The following is a 23,137-nucleotide window of genomic DNA, read 5'->3' on the forward strand; positions in this document are numbered from 1 at the left end:
TTGCTTGCGATCCATCTCAGAATTGCCATCTGCCCAGTAATGGCTAGAAATAATACAGTATATTCTTGGCATTAGTATTGATTCAGGATAATTTTTAAAAGGCTTATTCCTCAATTACAGGATTCCTCCCTTGAAATTCCAAACTGTAATTTGAAATAAATATGATGATAAACATCTGAGGTTAACAGGTGAAAAAATGCTTTCCCTTACCCTCCAAGTTGATGGCATTAAATTCTTATGAATGCTTTGGAGTATATTCATAGAAAGAAGCTACAAAGTAAGACTTGTCAGTTTGATATTTTTTTAGTTTAAACATTTGAAAAGATACTAACTTTTCTAGTACGTGTACAGAAGCATGTATGTGTGAATAAAATATGAACTTAAATAATAGACTGTTTCCCAAATTAGGGTTGTTTTCCTTTCAAGTAAAAGCATACGCTTGGTTTCAGGTATTAACTGCAATCTTTTTGCACCGTAAGCAGAAGGAGGAAGATTATGTGCCAGGGATGCTGCTTTTGAACATGGTTGAGACACAGGTGTGTGCTCCCTGTGTCTTGCATGCCATGGGAATATGATATAAACTACCTTCTGTCTGAAAACCTTATCCACATAGTGATAAACTTGAGCAGTTTGCATGCCAATAGCTCTTGTCCCCAAGAGTAGAAAGCATTTTTATCAATAGAGCATAACTAGCCAGGGCTTATACTTTTTTGTGGCCTTGTAGATATGTTTATCCAATAGTTCCTTTGGACTGAAAAACTTGGGAGTAAAGCAGATCACTAACAGAAAGGCTTGTCCTATTGCTGCTGAAGGCTAAAATCTTACCAGGGTGTAGCGCTTATGCAAGCAGCATAGCTAGTATTGTGAGATGAATTGTATGGTTTTAGTCTTATAGTTACTTTATCATAGCATAGATAATGTGCTTGCATATAAAGGTGCCATATACGAATATTACTGTCCTAGCTTACAGTTTCTTTTCCTCTCCTTTGCCTAGGATTTCTTAAGAGAACAAATGTATTAACATCTTGTCTGTTTGCCTGAAGGGCAGAGATCCAATACCATGTTTTGCATGTGAGCTAGTGAAAGAAACAGTAAATGATAGAATACACTTGTTCCGCACAAACAGGAAATGAAACAGGAAATGGCAGAGGTGCAGGGGGGGTAGGAAGAGGGCAGTTTGTAACTTCTATTAAAAAAAAAAAAAAAAAAAAGAGTTTCTAAGAGAATTTCTTGCAGCCCTTGCGTAGCATTTCCTGAGAGGTGGGTGGAAGCCTCCTGTGTTGTTGTTTGGGGTTTTTTTCCACGCCTGTGTGAGCTAGTATTCTTCTATTCTGCACTGTATGGATAATGCACTTAATCAGGGAATACGAAAACATTTAAAGACCAACGGTGTAGTTTCATGAGCATTTCTTACCATGCCAGCACTGGCATGAGCTGCCCTGACCTTAGCTTCTTATTCCTGCCTTGCCCCTCAGTTGCACCACTGTAACTAGTTAATGTTCCAGGTGGCTGTGCAGCAAAGCAGGTTGTGGAATTTACCATCAGAAAAATATTATTTTTAACCTGGATCGATTCCCTGACCGGCCTCACTGCTCAGCTGCACAAACAGTTGTGCCAGCACAGCTGAAGGATGAGGACTGCTTAAGCTGGTAGTGCAGTGGAAAAAGTGTTGTGAAACTATAGCCTGTGGCTTAATCTGTGTGTTATAGGTGTTTTGCTGGTACAGTTACGCTATGCTGGCAAAATACTCCTCACACAGATGCAGCTTTCATCAGTACAGTTTATTTTGATTGTGGACTGGAGAAAAGTATAATTGTGGGTTTTGCTGTGATACTTCTATGTTGTCAGAATACACAGTATATACAACATGTTTGTTTATTCTCTATAAAAATTCTTTACAAAACTGATTTTAAAACTACTATAGATCATTTTTAAAAATGGAAGAACTATAAAATCAAGGCATCCTGCCTTTGTGCTGTCTTCTTGGAGTATGTGTTATGTTGAGATGGCTGCTTCTGTCTTTAACAACATTGGTATTCCTGCAGATGGTGACAGATTAATAGCAATTTATTTTTGAAGGTGAGGACAACAGGAAGTCTTACAAGAAATGAAATTCACAATTCTTGAATACTTACACTAAGAGGCTAAAAGGTTGGAAGAAGAGGTTTCAGACTTCAGGAGATAATGTAGGTTTTCTTACGAATTCCTTGTTTTGTCACTACACACTGATAAAGGTCGTTATGTAGCTCTGGGTCCACTTGGGAAAGAAAGCATCAAATTTTTTTGATTCTTTGTCCGGACACTTGGGCTCTCCTTTTACTTGTCAAGTTTCCTGCACCCAGGCTATTTGATTCTTTAATTTTGTTTCTAGTTTGGTTCTTTTATCAGTTTAGGTGTCAATTTACTTCTCAGTCTCATGCTATAAAGGGGGGGGGGAGGAGGGTGAAAGGCAAGTATTCTCCCTTATTGGAATAGTTAAAGAGCTTGATTTTCTTTATGCTTTGCTTTTAAGATGTGTAATTCTGCATGTTGCTATGTGTGATCCACAGTGAAGAATAATTTAAAATTGTTGTTGCATTCCTTTGTATACAGGTATCATTCAGCTAAGGTAGGCTTCCTTCAGTCATGTTTCACTAATAGTGTATGGATAGGATTTTTTAAAAAATGCTGCAGCATTTAATGTTTTTACTCTAAGTTGATAAATATTTAAGGTCAGATGTAACTATAAAATAGTTTAATGGATTTCATTTGGTAATTAGTGTTTGGAATACCTTCTGCCCAATTCAACTTTTAAATACCAGTCTGGAATGGGCTTTGATACAGGGGCAGTAAGAGGTCTTAAGTTTTGAAACAAACTAGTATTCTGAGAGCTTTTATCAAATATTACTTACAATCATGTAATATTAACACTAAAAAATTACAAATCAATTGAGAAATGTAGTGTTCCAGTAAAGATTTGTGCCTTGCATTATACCCTTAAGAGTTCACTGTCCCTATGGCAACAGCTTGAACTGGAAAGAGTGTTTTCTAATTGTGCAAAGTTTAAGGCTTCATTAAAATGGAGGGGGGTGTGGAGGAGCAGCTCCTAAACTTCTACATTTTGTGGTTTGGAAAGGAAATAAATCTGTTCTTTGTAGAGAGTTTTTTGCTGACTGCTTGTAGCTTTCCTAAGCACTGCAGAGAAATTTTAATATGCGGGTAAACTCACTGATCTATGCAAGAGTGAAATTGCTAAAATCACTGATATTTGAGAAAATTATGCAATAGTTAAGAAGCTATAAAGAAAACTCATGCAGAATTTCTTATAGAATTGGTAAAAGGCATATGTGCAACTCATTTCATTTTAATAGTAGTTTCTCTTCCTCTTGAAATTGTAAGGAAAAAAAAATCTGATTTCTGGTGCGGTTTGTAAGGGACTTTTCTTTATAGAATGTTATGAGAAGAACTGTCTTGTCTCATATATATTTGAGATACAAGGTATACTTTTTAAAAAGCAAATTACAGTTATTGTAGTGTTAAAAGCAGTTTATTGTTAGATTAGTTTTTAGTATGAAACATAGTGAGTAGAATATATTTTAATCTCTTATATGCATTAATTTTATGATTAACCCAGGCCTAGGAGCATTTCATAGTTCTTCATTCTAAATTCATTTATGTGAAATGGCAATGTCGATGGTAGATTTTGTTGTTCTAGAGTATGTTGGTCTATGTTGTTCCTGAAGAAAACAGGCCTGTAACTTCTGGGGTTGGTGGTACTGGTATTTGCATTTAGTTTTGATTTGGCTGGAGCAATTGATCTTTTTTGGACTCACTGATGGTAAAAAGGGGTTGCGTTGACTGTAGCTGAAACAATGAAGTAAATGTGAATACTCCAGAATATGTTTTGACATTGTGAAATGGGATGGCTGTGGTTTTAGTAAGTTTTAAGTAACTTATAATAACCTGGGTTGCATTATGACGAAGTCAGTGGATTTTGTGAAGGACTAGTTTTGTGTCTTTCTCGTTTCCTTGGATGCTGACTGTGGCCCATGTCACTAAGCCTTTCTTACAGGGACTAAAATTAGTCATGTATTTTAAACTAATATAGCTCTCATTGATGTAAAAGAGCATAGTGTGGTCAAAATTCATGTTGCAATGTCTTGAAAATTTGTCCAGATGTGATTTAGTTACTTACTGTTGCATACCAATCAACCAAGTTGCTGTATTTATCCCCTGTGGCTCCCAATGAAATGGTTAAGATGTCTTGGTCAATGTTATTAATACTATTATATAATAATAGAGGGTGTGAGGCCTCATCATCTGCAGACTGGGCTGGGTTCCAGGGATGCCTGGAATTTTATGCTGTTTGATTTCCTCCCTGGCTCAATCACTAGAACTGCTTCTTTTTTAAAACGCGCATAAGGATACTTTGACAGTGTCAGAATGAGGATATGACATTTACAGTGGCAGATTACTGACTTCTTTACAACTTGAACATAGCTTTGAGTTAGGTAGGAAGATGTTTAAGCTCAAAGGAGGTATAGTCTTTCAATATTATTTCATAGGCTGTTATCTTTGCTTTTAGTTTTGAGGACTTGTCATGTAATGAGCACACATGATTGCATGTCTGTTGAGACTAATCAGTAGGCTTTCTGGAAGATCTGTAGGATAAGGGAAAGCCACAGCATTTCAAGATATTTTTAATCATGGGTTGTTTATTTTTTTCCCATATGAGGAATTAACTATGCACCTCATTTAAAATAACTAACCATTCATTTGCAACATTGTGGTAACTTATTTCATGGAAAGTTTAGCAGTTTCCCTTCATTACTGGAAAGAAGCTGCTTTTCAAGGCAGTAGTAGGGAAATGGAATTTAAAAATCCATCTCAAAGTTTGGGTTTGTTTGGGGTTTTTTGTGGTTTTTGGTTTGTTTGCTTGCTTTTGGGGGGGGGGTGTTTTGGGGGGTTTTGTGGGTTTTGTATGTGTATGTTTGCTTTTCTCTTTCCCCTTAGTTTTATAATGACTGGTGCCAGTAATAACTCATAGTAGTCATTACTGGTATCTGTATGTTACTTCACTCAAGGTTTACTGTTCTTGCAGTCAATAGATGGCCATACTGCATTTGTCCACAAAAGCAAGGCCAGATCTGCCAGCTGCTATGACATGAGAAGATTTGGGACTTGACAGTTTTTTTCTGAACCTCAGTATAAGATACTGAAAAAGGTTTTCCACTGTCTATATTGGCATCTAAAACTTTCCTACTGTAAAAATACTGTTAGCAGTGGCTTTGAGTTTTGGCATTAAGAAGTTTGGCATTTTAAAATTTGAATTTCAGATATTTAAATGGGTTCTCTGTGATGTCTAGAGAGGACATTTGTCTGGGCTAGAAAGAAGTCTTGCTCAAATAGAACTAAATTCCACTGAAACATGCAAACAGTTAGTGGAGAAGGATCTAAAGGTCCCTGGAAAAGAGTTGGGCCTCACATAAGCTACTGATTAAGGATCTCCATAGAGCCCAACAGTAGCAGATAAATACTTGGCACAGAGGCTTGAATTTAATTTTGGCTCAGTGTTGCAAAATGCATTGAGGCTTATAATTTTTCCTATAGCTTTTCCTCATCCCATATTCATCCCCATAACTTTCCTTTTTCTCTGCTTGTTTTTCCCCACTTCAGTTTCTCTAAGTAGGCAGCTGTCAAACTGAGTGCTTTTTCTCCAAGTTCTGCAGGTTGTGTATGTGTGTTTGCAAAACGATCAGAAGTACATTTAAATGTTGAAAGTATAACACATTTAAAACTAGAGGAAAAATATTTCTATACTAATTTCGGTGGTTTAGATACCTCTTTTTGCATCATTTAGAATATAGTTGCTGATGCAAAAGCACCATAAAAGCTTATTTCAAACAGCAGCTGTGAATTTAAATGGGTTTCAAAGTACTTCCCAATGTGCCAGTCATCTTGGAGCATAGGAAAAGGGCTTTCAGGCTCAACATAAAGAGCACAACCTGTGTGTCCCTAGCTATTCTATGATTCTGTTCCTTCTATTCAGCACTTGTGAGGGTGTATCTGATGGTCTGGAGCCTGCCCATTGCAAGAAATGCTGACAAACCAGAGAAAGTTCAGCTGAGGGCAACTAAGATGGTTAGTGATACATGTGGAGAGGCTGAGGAAACTTGGCATCCTTGATGTAGGGAAGAGAGGGCTGAAAGTGGACTTGTGTGTAGTTTTAAGTTGCTCTAATATGAATTACAGGCATGTTGGGGGAGGCATACTCTTCTCAGGTGGTGAGCAGAATGGCAAGAGATAAGTCATAGACTGCAACAGGGGAAATCCCAATTAGACATAAGGAAAAAGTTCCTAGTGGGGGTGATTAAACTATGGAGAAATATAGTGGAATCTCCATCCTTGGGGGGTTTCAGAATTTGTCTAGCCAGGGCCCTGTGCATCTGGTTTAAACCTGAATTTAGTCCTGCTTTGAAAAGGTGCTGGGAGCTGCTGACCACCAGAAGCTCACTCCAGTCTAAATTTTTCAGTGATCCTCCAAAAATGGAGCTGGTTTTTATTGCAGAGTATTCCAGAGTTGTAGAAATGTAGAAAGCATTCCTGATCAATACTGTTTTATCAGGGCTGCTGCTGGGTTGAGATACAGTAGTCTTAGATTAAATAATTCCAGTCTAAGGCTGCATAAATCAAGACCAGCATTTCCTAGAATATACTCTTACATGTTTCTTAGAAATATTTTGGGGGTGTTTGTGGGTTTGGTTTTTTGGGGTTTTGGGGTGGTTTTGGGGTGGGGTTTTTTGTTTGTTTGTTTTTTAAATTTAGGGCAACCACTGCTCTTAGGCACCTATTGTAGTTGTAGAATTGGTTTAATATGCAATCCCAAAAGGAGATAATGGGAGCAGAATACACAAATGGCTCAAGTGCTGGCTGCTAAAATAATATAATGACTCATAACTCACTACTCAAATTCAGCTTTTGGTCTAGCCAGGGTCTGTAATTCAGATTCTTAATTACAGTTCTTAATTACAGTAACTTGTCAGCTTCTTTCAAAGCAGTTTAGGAGCAAAAGAAGATATGTTCTTTTGCTGAAGGCTTCAGTCTTTTCAGCTTTCTCATGTAATTTCAACCTAAATCTCTAAGCACTTCATTAGGAGAGGAGTGTGCAAGGTTGACTGTTACTGTCCACAGTTAACTTGCAGTGCAGATCTCTCATTTTATAGGGGCATCTCAAATCTTCTCACAGTGGAAGATTCACTTAATCTTATCCTCAGAGTGAGTGGAAGCAGCAATAGCGGACTTGTTGAGTTTTCTCCACAGCAGTCTGGAAATGGAAGTTAATAAACCCAAATCAACTCGGGGTGATTCTGTCCTTCCCTGACTAAGGTAGCTTGTGCTTTGGATTGGTGCTGCAGGAGGCAGCTGACAGGTCTAATAGTGTTAATGCTGGAGCTTCACTGTTTGCGTCTGCAACGAGTGGCCTCTGTACTTGGTTTGAGAAGGCTCATAGAAATTTTGGGAGTGCATATTTAGAAGATTTATTTCTGCTCCATCTCTAAAAGCCAAGTAGGTTATGTTGTTAATTCTGCAATTACTTTGAAGAGTTGAAAACTCTTAGGTGGCTGACTAGCCAGCTTTTATTTGTATTGAAGCCAGGAGATTTCGGCAAAACTATTTCAAAGTAGTAGGGTTTTTTGGTGGTTTTGTTTTCAGTGGTTTTTGTTTTTGTTTTGTTCTTGTTGCTGGGTTGTGGGTTTGGGGTTTTTTTGTTTGGGTTTTTGGGGGAGGTGATTTTTGGGGGGGGGCTAGGGGTGTTTGATGAAAGGCCTCAAATAGTTTGTTTTAGTAAAACCTGAGATAATTATTTTGCATTACAATGTTCAAGTAAATGTTACTTAATTAACACTGAACACAAAAGTTACAAGTCTTCAGGAAGGAACATGACAAATGTTACCTGTAGAGTCATTAATCCGAATGACCACAATTCCCTTCTTAGCAACTAACTTAATTTTTTTCTTTTTCCTTGCATGACCTTTTTGCTGTAAATAATTTTCTTAATTTGGCAGTGTGAACTGTAAGAAAAGTCCTTCTTTTGACACGTTGCCTGACCAGTATCATTATCATCCTGGACCAGTGATTTAAGTTACTTTATTATGTTTAGATTATTTTAATCTGTGTGATTGAAATCTTTTGTTCTTGAAATATTTATATATAAAATCCCCTTATTGCACACAGAGCAGGAAGCTGAGAGCACTTTCTGAAAGGGGTACTAAAGGGAATACTTGGAGTTACTGTTAAACTTTCCTTGTGGCTTTTTTGACATGTACATTCACATTCCTGCCCCTCTACTCGGCTCTCCTGCCCCTCTACTCTGCTCTCGTGAGACCTCACCTGGAGTATTGTGTGCAGTTCTGGTGTCCTCAACATAAAAAGGACATGGAACTGTTGGAACAAGTCCAGAGAAGGGCCACGAGGATGATCAGGGGACTGGAGCACCTCCCGTATGAAGACAGGCTGAGAAAGTTGGGGCTGTTCAGCCTGGAGAAGAGAAGGCTGCGTGGAGACCTCATAGCAGCCTTCCAGTACCTGAAGGGGGCCTGTAGGGTTGCTGGGGAGGGACTCTTCATCAGGGACTGTAGTGCCAGGACAAGGGGTAATGGGTTAAAACTTAAACAGGGGAAGTTTAAATTGGATATAAGGAGGAAGTTCTTTCCTGTTAGGGTGGTGAGGCACTGGAATAGGTTGCCCAGGGAGGTTGTGAATGCTCCATCCCTGGCAGTGTTCAAGGCCAGGCTGGACAGAGCCTTGGGTGAGATGGTTTAGTGTGAGGTGTCCCTGCCCATGGCAGGGGCGTTGGAACTAGATGATCTTAAGCTACTTTCCAACCCTAACTATTCTAGGATTCTACTTGGAGAATACCAGAGAAAGTGTATTTTGATTGTTGAGCCATGTTTGGTAAATACTAGTTTTGTGGGGACAGCCTGTTGTGTCCATAGGGGGAAAGCTCACTGCCAAAATCTAAAAGCTTTCTCTTTTATTTGGTTATTTTTGTGCTCTAGGGTACTAAAATACAGATACATGTTACTTGTGACACTAACTGTGTCTGTATTTGCTCTAGTTCTAGCTTGGTCTGTAAGTTTTCAAACTACACTTTTGTTGAATTCTGGCTAAATAGTTACTTTGAAAAAATACCTTAATAAATTAATTTGCAAAGTTTTCTGTAACATACGATCAGTAGAACATTAAAGTCCAATGTGATGCCCATAGCTTGCTGCTGCTTGTAACTGAGTACTTCAAGTCTGGTATATACAAAATAGAACTATTTTGCTTTGTTGTTTCATGCTTTCCTTAAGGCTCAAAGCTATTTCCAGTTTCTCTGTAAATGAGGCATTTAAAAAACTATTAGCTATTCTTCTACACATAATTTTACTATGGATAAGGTTGAAAACACTAATTGAAAGCTCTTCAGGAGTTAAATTCTGTTTTCCTCCATTTGGATTGTAAATGAGAATAAAGTATCTAACTTTCTAGGCATACATCTAAAAAACATTCCAAAAGCTTATTTCTTTGGCACTAAATAATTTTTTTTTGTTTCCTGGGGAAGAACATCAGGGAAGAAGGCAATCATTAGCATTCTGTGAAACAGTTTTTCATCTTCAGATCATAGGCCTGAGAATGGTAGAACTTGTGCCAGCTAAAACTGGCCTGTATTGCTTGAGTTGGCACAAGTGTTTGAATGGCAGAGTGATAAACAAGGCTGCGAAATTGATTTAGGTTAAAATTAACCTAGCCCCCAAAAATGGGATTACTAAGTAGACTTAAGATGTATTTTGAATAAGTAATCTTGTTTTTTCATACAGGTGCTTGTTCAATGGCGAAAGGGGAAGTGCAGCCTTGGTGCTAATGAAGGGAAAAGCAGGATCCTTACACAGTGAGAACCCAGACCTCGGATTCTTCTAAATGCCTCTTGTCCTAGTCATCATATCATGCTTGCTATAAATCTACTTTAATTTCATATATGAATGATTTTGATATTAGTGTTTTGTAAGGTGACTTTGATACAACAAGAGTGATAGTTCCACACTATAATCTTAATTGACTGGTTAATTAATGGTACTGAGTTACTAATAAAAGTTAAGCAACTTAAACTTCATTTACATCTTCATTAGAACGCAAAGGAAAAAATTTAGTTTGTGACAATGAAGGCTTAAACTGTAGATGTGATTTCAGTGGCTTGAAAAGCAGTATTGCCTACATTACCTGCATGGCAAGGACTATACATGTAGACTACTAGAAGGAAGTTGTGTCATGACTTTATGTGACAACTGGGAGGAGGTAAACCAGCTTGTGCCTTCCTCTTCTAGTGTAGTGCACTAGAACAGTCTAAACACACAGCCTCTGGTTGTTGATGTTTCATTTTAATGCTTTGAACAATGCCTTTCATGTAAATGGGGTCAAAAATTCCACCACCAAAGCTCCAAACTACACTTGCATGCAGCATGTAACAGACATTTTTACATACAGGTAACTGGTTATACTGTATAGGAAAGAATGGTGAAGATGAAGTGATAAATTCATTTTGCTCATAAATTTGTAGCTTAGACTTGCTCAAAATACTATTGCTTGAGCAATCCTCGGTGTGTTTTTGCTTTCCTCTAAGCAGATAACCCCTCTAAAGCCAGTAGTATCTCTCAGGAACTTTTCACTTCCTATACTTGTCTTTTGAGTGGTGTTTTGTATAAACCAGGCATTCTCAAAGTAGACTATGAATCACAGTGAAATGCGACATGACTGTGGATTCATAAAGCTGAATGGGGGGGGGGGGGGGGGTGCGGGGGCGGTGCATGTACATTGTATACCAGTGCTGACAGTTCCTGGTTGTATGACAGCCACAGAAACTAGAGCCTTTGTATAAGTCTTCGCAAAGTGTTAGTATTCTTGAAGTGCTTGCTTAGCATATGGGGAATTGGAGATTTTGACCCTATGACCTGGAAAAATCCTTGTTGTTTCGCAAGTTAGAATTGCTGCTGTGTTTTAAAATGAGATCAGCAAATAGACTGTGTTGATAAGACTGGAAGATACCATAGTTCAGAAGTGTAGTGTTTTGCCTAGTGTTATGCAAAAGAAAGATGATGAATGAGCTGCAGTACGATAAGAAGAGAGAAATTGTCTCTTTGGTCGTGTTCCAGTGTGTTAAAATCAGAGTGTGCAGTTCTATTCCTGGCATTACTGTGGAGTTATTGCGTGATGTTAGGCAGGACTTCAGTGATGTGTGTGTGAATACGTCACATGGCTTACTTGTGATGTTGCTCATCTTTTTTATTCTTTTTAACTTCCCAGTACTTGATTATTTTTTAATTATTATTATTTATTTTTTCTTTCTCCCCAAAAGTAATGTTATTTTATGTGGATGTGTATTTCAATGTCTTTATTGAGTTAAGTCGCTATCAGTACAGTCTGCAGTAGATGGATGTATCAGCTGTCAAACACCACACAGCAATTTAATATACAAATGAAGACTAATTAAAATCGAGATCTATTTAAAATAGGTAGTATTTCTAGAGTTTGGCTGTTATAATATGACTGAAGCACCCTTAAATTCAGAGTATCACAGCTAGATTTAATTTGCTTTTGGTAGAGTCACACATTTTTGAGGCCTTTTATTCAGTTATTGCACTGGTGTGGCTTTTCATTTGTAGACTATGACAAACAGTATGTAACATGGCTGCAAGAGTGAAGACCCAACAGGAATACTCTTTATAACAATGTTATTGTTCATAATAGCCTTATTGTAACAAGAAATGAGAATTTTCAAGACTTTTGTTGGTCTTGTTCTAATGTACCTGTTGTCAGGAGCTCATTTTTAAAATTTGGTGATGAGACTTGCTCAAGCTAGAGACCTCTCTTGTCTGCCGTGTGTAAAATGGTAGTAAATCTCATGGATTGAGTTAGAAACTCGCGAAAATAAGTATCCCTCCTATTTACACGGCTTGAGAAGATCTTGGCAGTGTGTCATGACAACTGCATTCAAAAGCATTAGCATTAGTGTTGCTCTTGCTGCTGTGTTAACAACCCTTGAAGCAATGTAGTAAGTAAAGGATGGAGAGATCTCTAACTGGTTGACTCTATTCTGGGAACATTGCAAATAAAAGGTTCTTGGAAAATCTTGGAAAAGTCTTGGAGCAGAGGTTGTAGTTCCTCCAAATCAGTTTTCCAGACCAAGCTTTTTTATTTTTCCAGCTTCTCCTTATGGCAAGAGTTAGTCTTATATTCTGTTTCCTTGTACCCTTATAGTTACCCTTATATTTCATCCTCAGTAAGAGGATTGAACTATCAGCCTTTAGATAAGCACTTCCCACTCTCATTGTTAACTCATACAGGGCTGTACTAACACCTTCTGAATTTATTTCAGCAGTTTGTCTAAACCACAGCTGAAGTTACCTACTTACCTGGTTTACTCAGATTCAAGAGATACAAAGGTAATGGGGAAAAGAAAAATCAAAAGACTATACTTGTGGAACATGAACATCTTCAACATCAGAGCATGTAAGTTTTTATTTGAATTTTGAAGAGGTGGAGAAAGTGTCAAAGGTGCAACTAGTCTTAAATTTGAAATGTGTGCTCACCTTTCTTTCTATAGCCATATGAAACAAAGATTTTATATAAGGTGAGACAAAACCATATATTTTTTATATATATATATGAATTATATAATAAGGTGAGATTTAACAACAACAACAACAAAAATGTAAGAAGGGAATAATAAACCATAGCCTATATTTTGGAGGTCAGTGAAGATACATTTTATGTATTGCAGCTTGGCTTTTCTCTGTCCTTCCATTCTTCAGAGCCCTGTGCTGGCTAAGTCAGTTTCTTAAAGATGAGACCAGGTTTTGGTGGAGTAGGACTTCTAGATCTTTGCTTGCTGTATCTGTTTCTTGACAAAGGACACCACTGGCTTGCTGGGCCATGTTGCAGTTGCCAGCTTGTGCTGAAGTGAGTCAGCGTCTAGACTGGGGTTGCACAACTAAGGAAGTAGAAATTTAAGTTAAAAAGTGAAGGGAAAAAAAAAAAAAAAAAGACTGACTTAATGAAATTGGGGAAATAATTAGAAAAACTTCCTCACGAAACCAGAAAATAGGGTGTACTTTGTATGTATGCCTAAGAGAGCCACACGTAGCTTCAATTTTTTTTCCCGTAAGTTAGTGTTTTTAATCAAAGCAGCAAGAAAGCTTGATCTTAATTCTAAAAAATATTTGGGGTGATTTTTTTTGTTTGTTTGTTTCAGAAAGCCTTGTTACTGGTGAACTAGGTGTGCTATAACATTTCAGGCCAATATTACAGGCAAGCCCTTTTTTCCTCTAAGGAAAAATATAACACACAGAATAAGATGACAGTTGACATACCTTGTTACTACTGAGGGGTTTTTTTTATATATGTTTTTCTAATGTAATTGTATGCATACAGTTTGCATGCAGCCTGACTTCAACAACACTGTCAGGGGAGGGGGGCAGTGAGTAAGGGGAGTATCTTAATGCATTGCTTAGATATACTAAGCAATTGTATAGAAACTGGCTATTGATGCAGTTGAAAGAATGGCAGTTATCTTTTGGTGTGGACATCACAAATTAATGGAATGGTTTAGGTCTGAAAGAGTATTTAAAGATCATCTAGTCCAAGTTCCCTGCTGTGGGCAGTGGCACTTTTCACGCAATCAGGTTGCTCAAAGCCTCATCCAGAGTTGTGAGGGACCTCCACAACTTCTGGGCAACCTGTTCCAGTGTCTCACCACCCTCATCATAAAGTATTTCTTCCTGATGTCTAATCTAAATGTGTTCTGCTCTCGCTAAAAGGTGATAAACCTTCTTAAGAGTTGTTTGTCTGTAGGTATAGGCAATTATTTGTCATATTTTCGGTTCTGGAATGTTTCCCTAAAATGCTGTCATGTCCTTTGATTTCCAATAGCTTCATTTCTGGCTTACAGTTGTATTGTAATGGAACTTACTGGTATTTTCTTTAGGGGTACTTCAGTATTGGTATGAAACACAGAAAAAAGTCTTTCAAATACCAGTCCTAGCCATAAGCAAAACCACTGTAACATTGGGTGACATATGAAGCTCTGGGGTTTGTGATGCTGTTGCTGCCTTCTGTATAGAACTGCTGGAATCTAGATATTTGCCTGGCTAAGTCTTTCCGGAGCTTCCTGCTATGAACTGAATAACCCAAAATACATATCGAAAATTGAACTACCTACCTAGCAAGCTGCTAACACATGGCACAACAATGCCTGTCTTGTTTATGTTCTTGTATGAATTATGAAGGAAATATGGTAATACTGTCAGTGGGGACATTAAAAGGTTGCAAATTTCTCAGGCTTTCTACTGTTGTGGAGATGTGACAACAGGATAATTTTACATTCAACAATTGTAGGTCACTATAAATGCAAGCAAAAGCATTATATATCATGCATGTTAAACTTAGCACTTCTTAGCCTTTTGCTAACATTCTTCCATGTTTTAACTGGCAGTATAGAAAAAAGTAGTACTTTCAGTTATGAAATTGAAGATTCCTTCAAAATTTTTTTTGTATGGATAAACTGACAATTATTTCAGTTTCAAAACGGTTGGGTTTGAAGTGCCTCTCTGATACAGTCTTCTGAGTCACTGAGAAGCTTTTTTTTTCCTAAAAATAAATTGTGTATATCTAATTTTGAAGAGTTTTCTGAATAGTGCTTTTCTGAGATCCTATTGATTGTGTGAATGCTTAAGAGTAAAAAGCATCATGTTCTTATGTGCTGCTTCTTGTACAGTGATGTCCTGTGGTGGCTTTTCAGATGTTAATCATGTGCGTCCGTCTCTTGTGAAAGGTTTGATATCTAGTTTGTGTGCAGTCTTGTTTTGTTTTTAAACTGGGAAATCACTGTCAAAAAGCACTGCAAAATATCCAGGGTTATACCTTCTTAGAAATCAGGATTCCTGTTTCATCAGAGCTTTGTTTCATTTAGCTGAAGACTCTTAAATGAAATACGGGTTTAGCAAGCATAAGCTAAATCTTACAGTGAAACTACAGTGGGACTAATGACTCTAGAGTTCAGACAGACAGCTTTGGAGCAGTCTGTCATGCTGGATTGTGGTTTTCAAAGGTGGAACCAAAACTCTGAAAGCTCTTCAGTTCCAGGTCTAATTGGAGCATGGTTTCATACTATCAAAAGGATGCTTGGGGCAAAGAGGTTTTGAGATGGGCTTCTGTGTACTTAGCTACAGGGTATCCCCCTTTGGCCCAGAGTCAACTACTGTAGAGCTTCCTAAAGCTTTTGAATGAGTATTTTATTGCAGCTGTTGACAGTAGGTTTCTGGCAAGTTCCCTGAACATCTACCACTTTTTAGGGGGCAACTTGTTCAAGGAAGACTTTGATCTGACCTGGAATAAAGTCAGATATAAAACTTGAACTTGACAAACTGCTCTGGAGCCAGCTCTCTTTTAGAGTTGTTGTATGTGTGGAGTAGTGATTGAAATTCATGAAAGCAGGGGGATAGAAATAAACTTTACACTTTCAAGTGCTTTTTATTCTACTTGTTGCTGTGGTCATAACCAGCATGTGCAACAGGCTTTGTATCGCAAGCTTAACACTTTTCTGACTTTTGAGATACCTTAAGAATTTTGTTGACTATGACTAATTCTTTGTTGTAGGTTTTACAAAGCTATCTCCTACTCAACAAACTAGGTAGTAGTAAAACATTGAAAAACATCGTAGACTTTCACAGTTAATGATATTTAGGGAAGTAAATACAGGGAAGGAAAGCATAGGTGGGAGCAAGGGGCAGGAATAGGTGATTAAAGTTCCAGTATTGCAATCTCATGGTGTGTAATAGGCCTCATGATGCTTATAGGTACTGTATTTGGAGCTCTCATTACAATTCAGAAAAGAGATCTGGATCCATGGCAGTTACCGAAAGCTACTGTTCAGCAGCAGGCAGAAAATGTTGAGCATCATCAGAAAGATCATGAGGACATGAGAAGTAGTGTCTTTTTGTTCCTATGTGAAACCCTGGTGAGCCTTCCTCCTGAGTGTTTAGTGCTATGGTCCTTATATTTCAGGAAGGATATATTGGTATTACTTTTTTTAAATCAAGATGACAACTCATGCTTTTCAATGAATGACTTAAAAGACAGATGAGAGGATTTATGAGTGAATTTTGCCATTTCATGCAAGTTGTTACTGCAGAACTCTTACCAAATCCTGCAACTATATACCACTTCTTATATGACAACTGGTTAGGGAGATTCTTGGTTGTTTTATTTTTTTTATTAGTATTGTTACTTTTAAATGAAGAGTAATAAACTTAAGGAATCTCTTGCCACGGGGTACTGTGAATGCAGATGATTTCAGCAGGTTAAGGAATTTGATTAGTACATTGTCAACAGATTTGTAAAGAGAATAGACAGGGATGTGAAGGCTAATATTTGCTACTTGAACTTATGAATTAATTAAGGGATTTTTCATTCATTGGGAAGCAGACAAATGAAAACAATTATGTAAATGCATAGAAAAGAAGTGAATAAATCTGCTTAGAAGTGGAGAGAATTGATCAGCTCAGTAAAATTGACTTGAAGGATGCTAAGACTGGAATCTTAATACAGGGAGAACTTGGAGTTGCTGCACAGTTCATTGATACAACTAACAAAACTACCCTGACTGGGTTAGATAATGCAATTTTCACTTGGTCTACTACATTTCCATATGACATCCTACAGCTGCCATGAAAATGTGCTGCAAGACACATACAAAATGTATGGTTGCTTCTGAGGTGGAGAAAATGCTTCATCATGATAAATGTATAAGATTCTGAGATTTAAAAGTTTGAGTTTTAACTACTGTATTTAAGATACAGATAGCAGTCATCTTGATTATCTTCACGCATATTCCCAGTGTAACTTAATGAGTAGAGCCCCTATTTTCAGATTCATGTGAATAACTAAGAAATTGGTTATTTGGTAGCACTTAATTTCACTGTATTTGTCGGAATAAAAATGAAGGAAAACAGCATGCCCAGTCTTTATCCCTGTGAGCTTTTTATTTCAACTTGGTAAGATTAATTGGGTTACAGCGGGACTCTGGTACGTTCCCTTCTTAAGCAGAAGGCTAGCCTGTGATGCAGAGTTTTTAGTGGTTTTGGAAGAACTGTGTGGACAGGACAGTGCATGCAAAGTATTGCTCTTAAAAACACATGGGTGTGCCCTGGAGAATAAGCATAGAAAGAATTCAAAATGCCTCTCAGCTGTCTTGGAGATGCTTTTCTTTCCTCACCTAGTTCATCTTCAGTAAAAATGAATTTAAGCTATTTCTACAAATTTCAGAGCTTTCAGACCCAGATTACTGTTGCTAACATGCTGTGCAGAAAATACAGGTCAAATTTCAAACTGTCAACTGTAACGATAGCTTGATAACTGTTGTGATATATTTTCCTCTAATGAAACCATACTCAGAGGAGTTACTCATAGGGATCTGAGAAACCTCATTTTTCAAGGTGCTCGTGTATGAGGTTTGCTAACATGTTACTGAGCTATGAAAAAATCAGCTATGCTTTGGTGGAATCCACAGAATGGCCCACAGTAAAGGAAGGTGATGGCCTCGTTTTTAATCTCTAAAGGAGATGGGGGGGGGGGAAGGCAAACCCAATTTATATAAAATCCATAAACAGAATCCCTTATTGTGCACTCACTTCAGCATGGCTGACCTAAAGAGAATTCAAACAGTTCACAGTAAACAAATAAAAACAAACTGGATGGTAAGTGCTTATAGCTTCCAAAGGAGTACCTGTCAGATTAAACCTCTTTAAATGTTTTAATGTGCTCATTTTTGCTGTGGGACGCATTGTAGTACATTGGTATTAAGGCCAGGAGTTAAAAAGACATTATGAAATATGTTAAATGCAAGTTTCTTTTTTGAAATGAATATTTGTAATGGAGGAATAGTTCAGGGTTTGGGGTTTTTTTCAGTTTTATGTGATTGAAATCAGGTTTATATCCTCTCTCATTCTTGTTCACATACGAAACAGTGTAGAACAGGGATCTGGCAAACAGTTAAATAGAAGCATCAGTTTTTAGTAGGTTGAAGATGAGACAAAACTAATTGTGATGAGCTGGATGTGTATTTTGTTTAGGAGATGGATGATAATGAATGGAGGATAACTTACAGTTTTAAGATTATTCTTTTGTAAGTAGAGATACTGCTGAAATGGTTCATAATAGCAATAAAAAAGATGAGTAATGTATTAGACAAATTAAATTCTCATAGGAATATTTAGTAATCCTGTTTCCATGATACAGTTCCTACACTTTCTTTTAAAATGTGCATTTAAAACTTTAGTGATGTTAATGTAAGCTTTTAGATTCTATCATTTCACTTCTTAATCTCTTTTACAGACAGAATATAGTACTTGATGGTAGAATGTTCCTGTTTCTATAATTTTCTCCTTTACAAAATTACTCTGAAGTTTAAGAAAAAAGCCACCTGGTATTTGACACACACACCCACCCATCCACTCTTTCATTTGCGAGGCATGTGTAATGGGAATTTCTCATCTGACATTTAACAAGGACTTGCAGGTACAGGTGAGGAAGGACTAATAGGTGTGGACATCAGTGTGTAAGAGGTTGGACAGGCAGGTTAGAGGAGAAGAATGTCATTATAGTATAATTATTAGGGATACAAAAATATACCCCAAACTAATTTTGAGGGAAAGTGTTGACACATAATAACTAAATATAAACTAGTGATGAACTTGCAATGCTAGTCACCTTCAGAGGAATGAGATCCTGCTTAGGAGGGGTGTTTTGTGGATAGAGATTCATAAGCTAATAATGTGATTGCCAAACTTAAGTATAGACCAGAGATGACATTATATTCTTGAGAGAAAGCTGAAAGAAATGCTAGCAATATCAGCCATAGTTCATCATTCAAGCTGTTTCCAGAGATAAAATGTTTCCATTCAGGGAAATCCTTAATGCACAGTGACCTAACGTTGGCCTGCGGTTGAATTAGCAAATTGGAGTGGTAATTGAGGTCTGGCTGAAAAGCAGTGTGTGTTGAAGTGTTTTAATATTTGTTGACCTGGTGCTTGGATAGCAGTTTGGATTAGGTAATAAGGAAAAAGTAGCTAAATATATGGGGAAAGGTACTGCTCAAGAAAGCATGGAATGGGGTGGGGAGAAGATAGCTTTCCTTTTTTGAGTTATCCAGTGGATAGGTGACTGTCCACAGTGGATAGTTTGGGAGAGCTGGAGAACTACTTAGTCCTGCTGAAGAACCCCAAATAAGTGTAGAGTGGTTGCGTGTTTGGGATTTGGGTTTGTTTTTTGATTGGGTTTTTTTGTTTGTTTGATTGCTTGGTTTGGGTGCGGTTTTTTGTGGGTTTTTTTGTTGTTGTTGTTTTTTTGGTGTTCAGGCTCGGGGCTGGGAGTGGGGCTTTTTTTTTTCCTGTTGTCCTTATTATTGCTTATTTGTTTCTGCTGTCTTTCTGCACCCCTTGGATATATCAAAAGAAATGCCAGAAATCCCTTGGCTTCTGTCTTAACAGGCACTTTAGCAACCTCTACTGGTCTTGTATTGCAACTTGTTGCATCTAATTTGCTGTCATTACAGCAAAACATCTATAATCTGTGCCATTAATGCTATAAGGATACCCTCTTAATAAATATTTACAGCCAGGTTTCTAAAGTAAGCTTTTAGATCAATAACCTTTATAGCATTTTTAGCCATGTGAGTAAAGCATAGATGAGATGTGATCAGATAAAATGACAGAAAAGCATGACCAATTTACTTTTTAGATATAACCAAAGTATAAAGGCAGATAGAAGGGTTTCATTCATTTGATTTTGGGGAAGGTGAAGGGCATGCTGTTCGCTGTTGCAGTGTTCCATGTATTTCCAGAAGCTGTTCTCTTCTACTCACAAAGGCTGCTTCCAGAGGGGTAGCTGACCATAAATGGAACTTCAGTCATTCTGAGTGCATCGGAAGTTCAACTGGAATTGTTCAATACAGCAGCTACGCTAATATTTGCACAAGTAACTTTGGTATTTCTTATGGTGTGAAGTTGCAGTAGGAAAAGATTAGCAGCGAACAAGAAGTGCAGATGACATTTTAGACTGTCTGCTTCTTTGTTTAGATTTTGTTAGGTATAATCATTTAATAAAATCAGTTTTGGCAGAATTTTCTCTGAAGAGCACTTGCACTGTGTTTTGTGAAAAGCGAATGCGATATTAAGCTTCAGGTTTGTGTTGAAGAATTTTCTGATCTGTTGGACACATGCTCTGTCAGAAGAAAGGAGATTTTAAAATTCGTTTATTTCTTTACTAGCTATTGGTCCAACATTATAACAACGTAGTATTGGGCATCTGAATCATATTTCACATTAAGACTTTGAGGTTTTTTAATAAACAAGGTAAGCAGTTTGTCTTGTACTCCAGTTCTGAGCAGCCTCTGGGAGATGACACATTGTTTACTTTCATACCAATAGTTTTCACAGAATAAAGCTTCAACAGGAGTTCCATCATGTTACAAGTGCCAGGCCTTTTAAGTTATCTGGGGATCTTGCCAGTAGTCTTTAAAAGAACCCAGCTAATTAAATTGTCCAGTTACTTAGTATTTCTGGCAGTAGGATCTTTCTTGTGCCTGTCTCTCTTCAACAGTATAAAGTCACAGGGAAGGGTTTTTTTGAAATATCTAAAAGCAGTATGTAAAAGGATTAGTAAATGGCCATTACTGCAATAATAACTTTATATTGTACTGCACTCTGGTATTTAAAAGTTCTCCTTTGTAAATAAACTGCTTTTAGTGGTTTTAGAAGAGCTCTTTCTCTGAGTCATTATTGTTGCCCTTAATTTGTGCTGATAATTAATTTCTTGAATATATTTTTTCAGTTTACTTCTGTAATGCTGTGTTGCTGTTGTTTTATGCCTGAATCTCTGAAGCCAAAATACTGCTGTCAGCAGTTTTCTGTACCTCCTGTTGGTACCCTTTTCTGCTGCTGCCTATTTACTAGTAGTCTTGGCTGCTTGCTCTTACATTTGTGCCTTTTATTTTCCACTGGTGTATATCTCTTTCTAACAATATTCTGCATGTCCTGCTTCCAGATTCTGAGTTACATGCCTGACAATGGCGTGGTGTTTCTGTTCCTTAGACGTGCATCTGCCAAAATACCTTCCTGTTCCTTTAAGCTTTCCTCTAGCAAGATGGATGCCAAGTCCTTTTTAAGCTCCTTTATAAAATCAAGAATTGGGAAAAAGCCTTTTAATCTGTCTGTACTAGAGGCCTCATGAGGCCTCCTGGCCTGCCACTTCAGACTTCCTTAAGGTTAATTTGAGTTTATTAATAATCTTTATTTTAAATGTCTTTGAGCTCTGCAGTTGGGGTTTTTTTTGTTAATGTAGTGGATATACTGCCTAGAGGATTTCAAGTATATTTCTCTATGAATTTCATTGAAATGAAGCACTGGGGTGATGATCTGGAACGTTCTCCTGGTTTAAAATGTTTTAAATAATGTTTTTTAATTACTCCGTGTTTTTCATTAAAGGAGTGGATGCATGAAACTTTTTCCATGCAGTTTTTGCTCTAAGAGCTGTGAAGATGCTGTTTTGCCAGTCTGAGACCTTGGACAAAAGGTGGAAATTTATGTAAAGAATAAATACAAACCGTGTAGATCTGTACAGGTAATTTGAGATGGAGAGTGTAGAGTTTACTGGCCTGATAGAGTGTATTGTGGTATGGGTTACTTTAGTGTAGGTTAAAGAAACTGGAAAAAAGAGGTCTCAGGAGAGCTTGAGGAGTTGACTGTTTAGCAGTCTTTAATTGGCTACTCAGTATGAGAGGTGGAAAAAATGGCATTTGATACTGAACTAAGGTAAAACAGTTTTCTTGTTAATAGGATCCTATATTTTTCTGAACTTGCTGTGATCTTGCCAACTTTGAATTTTAATTAGAGAAGCATTGCAATACAGTTATCATTGATAAACAGTTGAACTATTCGCTTGCCTTTTTTTTTTTCCTTTGCTTAACAGTGTTTTTCTTAGTAGTTGCTCAGAATAAACTGTAAAAGCAGTAGTATTCTGTCACTGCTCAGATTTGTCTAGCATTCTAAACCATTGAAGAAACAAGAAGGGTGTGTTTTTTGTGAGCCATGAATTCATCCATTTCTAAAATTTTGCTGCCACAGCCACAGAGCATCTCACACTTTGTATCTGAGGGCATGTATCATAAGCATTTGGAAGCGGGATCTCCAGCTGCTGTGAATCTGCACCAAGAGCAAATGGCTGCCAGAGGTGCTTTCGGGGGTTGAGGGGGTGTGCTAACAGGCTTGCTCACCTCTCTGGCCAAAGCATGGTGCGCTCTGCCTGGCTGCGTCATCAGCTCTTCCTTCAGGTCTGCCATAGTGAACAGACCTTTGCTCCGAGACTTCAGGGACTTTGAAAGTATTCTTTGTTCCCAAACCTTGATGAATTGCTTGCCTTAAACCTGAGTAAATGTAAACAGGCTTTGGCATCTTTTTAGCAGCATATGTACATGCTGAATATTGCGCTACCCACTGTATGTGAAGTGGGAGGGAAAAGGAACTCTAGAACTTGGAATTTGTGTTTAAAGACTATTTCATTACTTCATTTTAACTTTTGCAATTCTTATCCCTTATTTGAACTATAATAATGTTTAATGTAGCTATTCTCTATGATGGAGTAAAAGCCCAACTCTTTTTCTGATAGAAAATAAATTATAGCTTTCTATTTCAGATGTGGTATTTAACTGCATTTCTCACTGGCCAGGGTGATTTTTCTCAATTGCGTGAGCCAAGATTTCCTGCTTTAGTTGCCTTTTGAACGTGGTTGTTTTTCAGATGTGTATATATAGCTTGAGTTGTTAAAACCAGAATATTTTGATCCTCTGCTTGTCCAGTGTTGCAACTTCTGAGACCTCTCAGGTGTGTCTAAACTTCAGTCTGAAGTATGACCACAGCTTGTTTAGGCATATCCATGCTACGTTTACATTAGTGATCTTGGATACTGATAGCAGCAGCTGCAAGGCAACCCATGTAGTAGTTGGCTTCAGTGTATCTTTACACCTTCCAGATAGTGCTTTTGGTATATGCAGAGTAAATTTGTGCAAGAT

General features: G+C 37.6%; 1 protein-coding gene across 2 annotated transcripts in view; it reads left to right on the top strand.

Annotated features, from left to right (window-relative positions):
* TAB2 (TGF-beta activated kinase 1 (MAP3K7) binding protein 2) overlaps positions 1 to 23,137 on the top strand; it is a 66,084-nt gene that overhangs the window by 21,822 nt on the left and 21,125 nt on the right. Inside the window, exon 1 of one of the 2 annotated variants that reach the window (XM_065680538.1) lies at positions 12,407 to 12,525. The exons of the other annotated variant lie outside the window; for it this stretch is intronic. The gene's annotated coding sequence lies outside the window, so the exon portion shown is untranslated. Of the gene's footprint in view, positions 1 to 12,406; positions 12,526 to 23,137 lie in introns of those variants that run through there. 2 annotated transcript variants of the gene reach the window in all.

Source organism: Lathamus discolor, chromosome 5, assembly GCF_037157495.1.
Source record: "Lathamus discolor isolate bLatDis1 chromosome 5, bLatDis1.hap1, whole genome shotgun sequence".
Taxonomy (NCBI): domain Eukaryota; kingdom Metazoa; phylum Chordata; class Aves; order Psittaciformes; family Psittacidae; genus Lathamus; species Lathamus discolor.